At 38.3% G+C, this 7,971-nt stretch overlaps 1 pseudogene; it reads left to right on the top strand.

The window, feature by feature from the left end:
- Positions 1-279: 279 nt before the first annotated feature.
- Positions 280-425, top strand: LOC111815111 (annotated as a pseudogene).
- The last annotated feature ends 7,546 nt before the right edge of the window (positions 426-7,971 follow it).

Here is a 7,971-nt window from a genome sequence, read left to right as displayed (position 1 = left end):
GATCTGTCTGTGTTCAGCCTCCCAAGAGCTAGGATTACAGGTGTGCGCCACCACGCCCAGTCTCAATCACTGTTTCAGCGCGCCCCAGGGGTGGGGCTGGAAGGGCAGGCTGGGGATCCTACTTTGGCTGCTGCCTCTGCTTAAGCAGGCACTTTAATCTGCTGAGCTATTTGGCCAGCCCAGAGATGCAGTTAATTTTTTTTTTTTTCAGTACCAGGGATTGAACTCAGGACCCTGTGCCTGCCTGGCAGACACGTATTCTACTTAGTTATCTTCCCAATTACTTCTCAGCCTTTTGGCTAAGATCAAGTGTAGTTATCTTCCCAGCCCTAAATGTGTTTCTTGTATAGAACATGTTGTTGGATTTTGTTTTTTAATCCACTCTACCAGTCTATTTCTTTTAATGGGTGAATTGAGTCCATTTACATCAGTGGTTATAAATTAATATGTATTGACTTATGTTTGTCATGGCTTTTTTCCTGCTGTTGGTTCCCTACTTTTCTCCTGTGTTCAGCCTCCTTGGAAGGTTGTTTCTCTCATCATTGAAATTGCAGAGATTTTGATCCCTTTCTAGAATATCTTTTAGTGCTCTGTGTAGAGTTGCTTTGTTCATCATGGATTTCTTTAGTTGTCATTTATCATGAAAGTATTTCACTTCTCCATTAAATTTGAAAGAGTTTTGTAGTGTGTATTAGTCTGAGTTGGAATGTTTTTCTTGTAAGTCTTGAGACTTTGCACCATGATTTTCTTGACTTGATGGTTTGTGAGGAGAAATCTGCTGTTATTCTAATGGGTTTTCCTTTAAATTTTATGTTTTCTTTCTCTAGTTGGTTTTAGTATGCTATTCTTGTGCTGAATTTCTGGGATCTTGATTATTATATGTCTGGCTGTAGTTTTAATTGGGTTGATATTATTTGGAGTTCTGTATGTCTTAGTTACCTGAATGTCAGATTGAGTCCCCATTTTGGGAAGTTTTCTGCTATTACTTCTGCCTGTACTCTTTTAAGGTCATTTTTGAAGACTCTTTTTTTCTCATTGATGCCTATTAGTCTTACGTTGTTCATCTTTGCATCTTCTTGCAGTTGTTGAATTATTATTTCCTGCATCCCAATTTTTTAAGAGGTCCTTCCTTACCTTTTCATTAGCTGCAACATTGTCTTCAAGGTATGAAAGCCTACCTTCACTTTCATTTAAATAGTTTTGCCAACTTTTAATGGTGTTTTTAATGTCTTGTACATCTCTTTGAATCTGCTTCATGCATTACATTTCTTTCTTGTATTGCTTATTCAATGTTTCAATCATTTTTCTATTCTCCTTTTTTATGAGTGTCTTCTTTGGAAATGCTTAGTAAATCTTTCATTATAATTATCATTTTTAAGTTGTGAGATTATTTCTTACCTGATTTCCTGTATACCTTTTTACAGTCATTTTTTTTTACTTCAGTTACTTTTATTTCAGAGGTTTCAGGTGTGTGACTTCCCTTTTCTTCTATGCTGATGTCTTCTGGCATTTTTCTGGGTGGGCTTGGGGCCCGAGATTGCATTTTTCTCCTTCCTTTTGTCATTTTCTATATCAGAGGGACTTTCTAGTTTGATAGCTGCAATACAGTTTTGTGAAAGTAGGTAGCTGTATCACTGTAGTCAGACCCTCTCTGCAGAGAGTCTGCTTCATAGGTTTCTCTCTTTTGTTAGAGGTTCTTGTTTTGTGTGTCCCAAGATTTTGCCTTTTCTATTGATTGGGATAGAGATGTTGGTTTTTGTTTGGCACTGTCCTCCATCCTTCAGTGTAGGGCTTTGGGGAGGTTATTACCCATTTATCTCCTAATATTATTACCCAAAGGAGAACATGTTGTTAAGACAGATATGGTTTCCTACTTACAGTAGTACATTTAGGAGTATTAATAACAGCTGGTGAAATTTAGAAATTGACCAACTTTTGTAACTAATGGGTTTGTACTTTAGGCCATAGGAGCACACGTTATAGGTATATAACAAAGCAGATTGTAAGTTGTGAATTTGTATTTAAATTAGTTCCCCCGAGTTCTGTTTGGGCACCTCCTCTTCATTCACTGGAATCTTCCTGGCAGATTAGTTCACCCCAGTTATCCGCTGCCACCTCTGTGCCATGAGGATGCTCCTATAGGTCTGGCCTGGTCTGGGTTCGGCTAGGTACAGGAGGACGCCTCAGCTCACCGGGTCTAGATCTACTAGATTGGAACTTGACTGGCCAGACAAGGTTTGGATCTGGTTGCTGTGTATGGTTCCTCCCAGCTGAACCCCGTCCGAGTGGACTGCTGGGCCCCACTGATTTCCTGTCCCATAGCTCCTTCCCAGTAGGCCTGTGGAAGTTGCTTTTTAATTATAGTATGGATTCCTCATATATGATCAGTCATGCACTATTCAACTTTTTTGGTCTGATTTATTTCACTTAACATTATGGTTCCAAAGTGCATCAATTTTCCTATAATGACTCAAGCTTATCTTTGTTTATGGCAGAGTAGTCCTCCATTGTGTGTAAATGCCACAGTTTCTTTATCTATTCATCTATTGATAGACATAGGCTGATTATAAGAGTTAGCTATTGTGAATTGTACTGCTGTAAATATAAATATGTGGGCCAGGGAGATGACTCAGTGGAATAAGTGCTTCCCTGGTGAGCACAGAGGCCTGAGTTCAATCCCTGGTTCTAGGGGGGTGGGACATGCATCACTGTAAGATGTTAGTTCTTTTGGGAAGATATCTAAAAGTGGAATATTTGGGTTAAATGGAATTTCTAGTTTTAGTTTTTGAGGAACCTTCATACTTGTTTCTATAGTGGTTGTACTGGTTTGCATTCCCACCAAAGTTAAGAAGGATTCATTTTCTCCTGAAGCTTCTTCAGCATTAATGCTTTTATTTGGAGTCAGTTTCACTAAGTTGTTAATTGCACAGGCTGTGGCCCACTTGGACTCCTCCTGCCTCATCCTCCCAGAGCACATGCATGTGCCACAGAGTCTGCCTCCTTTTCCTCATTTTTTAACCCTATCTCTTCAGTTTCCATTTCTCACAAGGAGCAGGTAGATCCAATGTTTTTTCAGGTTGTGCGTTACAAGTATTTTTTAGAGACTTTGGAATTGCTGTCTGTTCAACTTTTTACACTTGAATGCCTTAAGGATGAAGAGGAATATTTACTGAGACAAATGCTCTGTCAGTTTGACAATGCTCTTTTCAGACTGGGTGTCTCTCAAAGCAAGCCCTGCATGGTTCATTGCCCATTTGTTGCCCTAACCTCATCTTTTAAGATTTGCTCTAGATGATGTGAGTCTGTGGAGGCTTCTGCTTGCTGGTACATGCAACGTCTAGTTGTAGAGGCTTTAAAAAAGTTAAAAAACATGTTCTCATTGGTTTCACTAATAATGAATGCTCATTTAAATTTCAATAGGGTGTCTTCCAAACATGCTCTGGAGACAGTTCTGTGGTTTAAAAACTGGGTGTTAAATCTAGCAACAATGTAGGCAGGCACACACACACACACACACACACACACACACAGACACACACAGACACACACACAAACTCAATAATTATGAAAGATTAAATGCTTTTCAACAAAATAGTAATTTCACAGTTAAAAATATTTTAGTAAGTTTTGGTGGTAAAATTGCATATTAAATAAAAAAATCTTTGGCATGTTTGCTATCCAAATTCTGAACAATAGATATGACTGAGTCTAAATTGTGTTCAACACCAAACTTTTAGTCTTCTGTAATATTTCCTATGATTTTCTGATTATAATAACTGCCAATCTGAAATCATATACTTAGAATTTTTTTTCACTGAAAATTGGGCAAATTATAGTTTATGAATGGGAAAATTATTCGAAAATAATTTTATGAGTAAAACATATGGTCTTTCATCATGTAAGAATTTATTACAACAAGATGAAAGCTTAACTCATAGTATTTGTTTGCATTTGAGAAACTGGTGTGTTATAGTTGTGAGTCCTTTGTCCAAGATGAGTCAATAAGATTTTTGGATCTTGAACTCAAGTATTACAATTTTTCCCTAAAAGACTAATGCTAGGAATATTCAGAACCAACATGGGATTAAAGACTGACTCTCATAATTTACCCAGCCACCTGATGTTAAAAATGTAAATAGCAATATCAGCAGAGACATTCTGTTATAAGGATAAATAGAGTAGTGTGTGTAAAAGTACTACAATGATTGGTGCATAGTACAGGATCAAAATATTTCCTTATTTTCTGTCTCAGGAGAAGGAGCAGATTTTGCTTGTGTATGATACTAATCCCTTTTCTTGTGCTCTAGATTCTGTCCTCTCCTTCTTTCACTATTATCATTTCTCCAAGAGCCTTATATGCTGATCTATGTGTTAGCCAGTTTTACTTTACTGTAAAAAATGCTTAGGACAATCATCTTACAAAGAGAAAAGGTTTATTTTGGCTCATGGTTTTGGAGGTTTCCGTCCACCAATGGTTGGTCCTGTTGCTTTTGGGCCTCTAGTGGAGCAGCACATCACGCTGGCTGTACATGGAAAAGCCATTCACCTCATGATGGGATGCAAGAGAGCTACAGCAAGAGACCAGGGTCCATAGTCCACTTTTGGCACACATATGCAATGTCTTAAAACCTCCTACAAAATCTTGTCTATCTCTCTGTCTCTGTCTCTATCTGTCTGTCTCTGTCTCTGTCTCTGTCTGTCTGTGTCTGTGTTTGTCTGTCTCTGTCTCTGTCTTCTCTCTCTCTCTCTCTCTCTCTCTCTCTCTCTCTCTCTCTCTCTCTCTCTCTCTCCTTTCGAGACAGGGTTTCACTTTGTAGTTCAGGCTGGCCTTGAGCTCACTTTGCAGCCCAGGCTGGTCTTACACATGCAATGATGCTCCTGTTTCAGCCTCCTGAATGTTGGGATTACAGGTATGCGCCACCACACCTGGTCCTAACCTTGCCTCTTAAAGATTTCACCACTTCCAAATAGTGCTACAGAGTGTGAACCAAGCCTTTAATGCACGCTCTTTTGGTGGATATTCTGCATCCCAACTATATCACTCTATACTTGCGGTTTGCCAATTTCAGCCTTTTTAGGCATTTAGGATTACCACCCTTGTCTAAGCAAAGCCTTCTCCACCCACCCTCTTATTCTCCTTCCATCCTTTTCCAGCTTCTATTAGCTTATTTGAAGGAGAACTATCTTTTTTTTTCTTGTTTTCATTTTTATTCACTATGTTCTTGTCTACCTGGTATAAGAGAAATGGTGGCTACTCACCCACAATGCAGAAATCATCAAGCTTTCCTTCTTCCCCCTCCCACTCAACCTTATCAGGTCCAGTGGGATCTATTTCTACACTATTTCTAATTACCATTTCACTCCATCTTCAGCTCTGTGTATTATTCTCCATTTTTGTCTTATTGATTTCAATATTAATCATATTAAACAATAATCCAATATTAGCCAAGTTAGTGGAAGAAGCATGAGTTTAAAAGTTAGTTATTATTGCTTTTGGTCCAAGGCTTGCTCTTTTTTTTCTTTTCTCAAGCAAAGATGATTTTCTTACCATGTTATGTTTCCACGTATGTGCTTGGTCTGGAAAATGGGTACAATAAACACTACTACTCACATTTGTTGTAAGGGATAAGTGATGAATCACTTACAACTTCTAGATGCAAAGCTGGGGCCTATGTCTGCAGTTGTTTGTCTTCTAAAAATTAATTATTTAAGTTGCACAAATGTATGGGTTAAAGTATTATAGTTTGATATATGTATATGGCGTGTAATGATTAAATTAGAGTAGTTCACATTTTCATCTCACTAAACATTATGTGTTTTGAGTGACATGCAATAATTGTACATGTGTATGAGGTATAGTGTGATATCTCAGTACATGTATATAATATGTGCTAATCAAATTCAGGTAATTAGCATTTCCAACTTCAAATTTTTGGGGAAATTTCAGTACTTCTTTTCTAATTATTCATAAAATATACAATAAGTTATTGTGAACTATATTCACCCTATTGTGCTATAGAATATTAGAATTTATTGCTTCTATACAATTATTATTTTTTTTTTTTGTATTTTAAGGAAGGGTCTACAGGGTGTTCAGGGTCTCACTACTAGATTGGACTAGTAGGATATGCCTGTTTACAGCCTCCCAAGAGCTGGGATTACAGACATGTGCCACCATGCCCAGTCTCAATTGCCATCTCAGCATGCCCCTGGGGCAGGGCTGGCATGGCTGACTCAGGGATTGAACCCCTGGCCCCTGCACCTGCCTGAAGGTGTTTTAATCCACTGAGCTATTTGGCCAGCCCTCCAGCTGTGTTTTGATACCTGTTACCAGATGTCCCTCTACTCTACCTCTACCCTTTATAGCCCTAGTAATTATCATTTTACATTGAGATTAATTTTTTAGCATCTCTATGTGGAGAAAACATGCAATATTTGACTTTCTGTGTCTGACTTAATTCACTTTTTTTGTGTGTATTTTGTACAAGGTCTCACTACACAGCTTGGACTCACAGTGATTCTCTTGTTTTCAGTTTCCCCAAGACTGGGATTACAGATATGTACCACCATGCCCAGTCTCAGTGATTGGCTCAGTGCACCCGGGAGTGGGATTGGTGGGCATGTGGTGCCTGGAATCAAACCCTGGTCTCTGAGCTTGCCAGAACTTGTTATAGTTTTTCTTTCTTTTTTCATATTATTCATTTCTCAGGGGTGAGAAGCTTACTTTCTATTGTTTGGCTCTGTTGCTTATTTTTATTTATTCCAGATCATTCTCTTCAATGACCACAATGTGTTCTTTCCTCTGATTTTTTTTTTCCTTTTTGGTACCAGGGCTCAAACCCAGGACCTGGAGCTTGCCAGGTAGGTGCTTATCCTGAGCTATATTCATGGCTCTCACAATGTGATCTTTTAAAGATATTTCACCATACCCTAAAAACCTTATTAGTTTCAAAGAAAATTGAAAACACATATCTGTCATTGAGCCAGTTTAGGCACAAAAATCTTGTCATTCTATGGACTTTTCTTCCACATCTTTTGTTTTCCATCATATGTCTAAGCCTCATTCAACAGCTGGAGTCACCCCAATTAAACTTTTGCTCTTGAATGTATAAATCTGTCTTCCTAGAAGGCTTTTACCTTGTCAGTCTTTTTCCCTTCTACCTTGGTTTACCCACACTCCAGGAATCAATTAATGCATCATCTTGAGAAGAATGTAATGTAGAAAACAGACAGAGAACTCTTGATATTCTTGAACTTCTTGAGGAACTAAACAGTTCAATAGAATACATAATGAAAAATGTCATTTAAGAAAAGTTTGCTGAAATAAAAAGGTGTGTGGATCGTGTACATACTGAGAGGACCCATCACAGATATGGAGACACTGGGTGGAATGGTCAGCACTAGATATACTCTAGAACAACCATTAGATGTTAAAATAAAATAATTCTTTGGGCATCCAGGCCACAAGACTAAGTCCCATATTAAGGAAAGAAAATAAGATTGGCATTAGACTTCCTTTTTCTATTGTTTTGTTAATAGAAATTTAGTTTTCAGGGCTGGGGAGATGGCTCAATAGCACAAGTGCTTGCCTGGCAAGCACAAGGTCCTCAGTTCAATTCCCAGTTCTGCCAAAACAAAAACAAAAACAAAAACAAAAAGATAGGGCTGGGGAGATGGCTCAGTGGAATAAGTGCTTCCCTGGCAAGCGCAAGGGCCTGAGTTCAATCCCCAGTTCCGCAAAAACAAAAACAAAAACAAACAACAACAACAACAACAACAACAACAACAACAACAAAAAACCCCAAAACCCCCAAAAGACAAACAAACAAACAAAAAAAATTTCGTTTTAGTTCAAGAAACAGTTCATTTTTTCAGGCTTGGATCAAGCAAGACAACAAAATCACTTTACCACTTCTCTACCTTATGGCCTCCCTATGCCAATTTTATCTCTAACATTTAGCATCTCGGATG

Source organism: Octodon degus, unplaced genomic scaffold (assembly GCF_000260255.1).
Source record: "Octodon degus isolate 3935 unplaced genomic scaffold, OctDeg1.0 scaffold00011, whole genome shotgun sequence".
NCBI classification, from domain to species: Eukaryota; Metazoa; Chordata; class Mammalia; order Rodentia; family Octodontidae; genus Octodon; species Octodon degus.
Note: the sequence above shows the minus strand (reverse complement) of the source record. Positions and strands in the feature narration are given on the sequence as shown.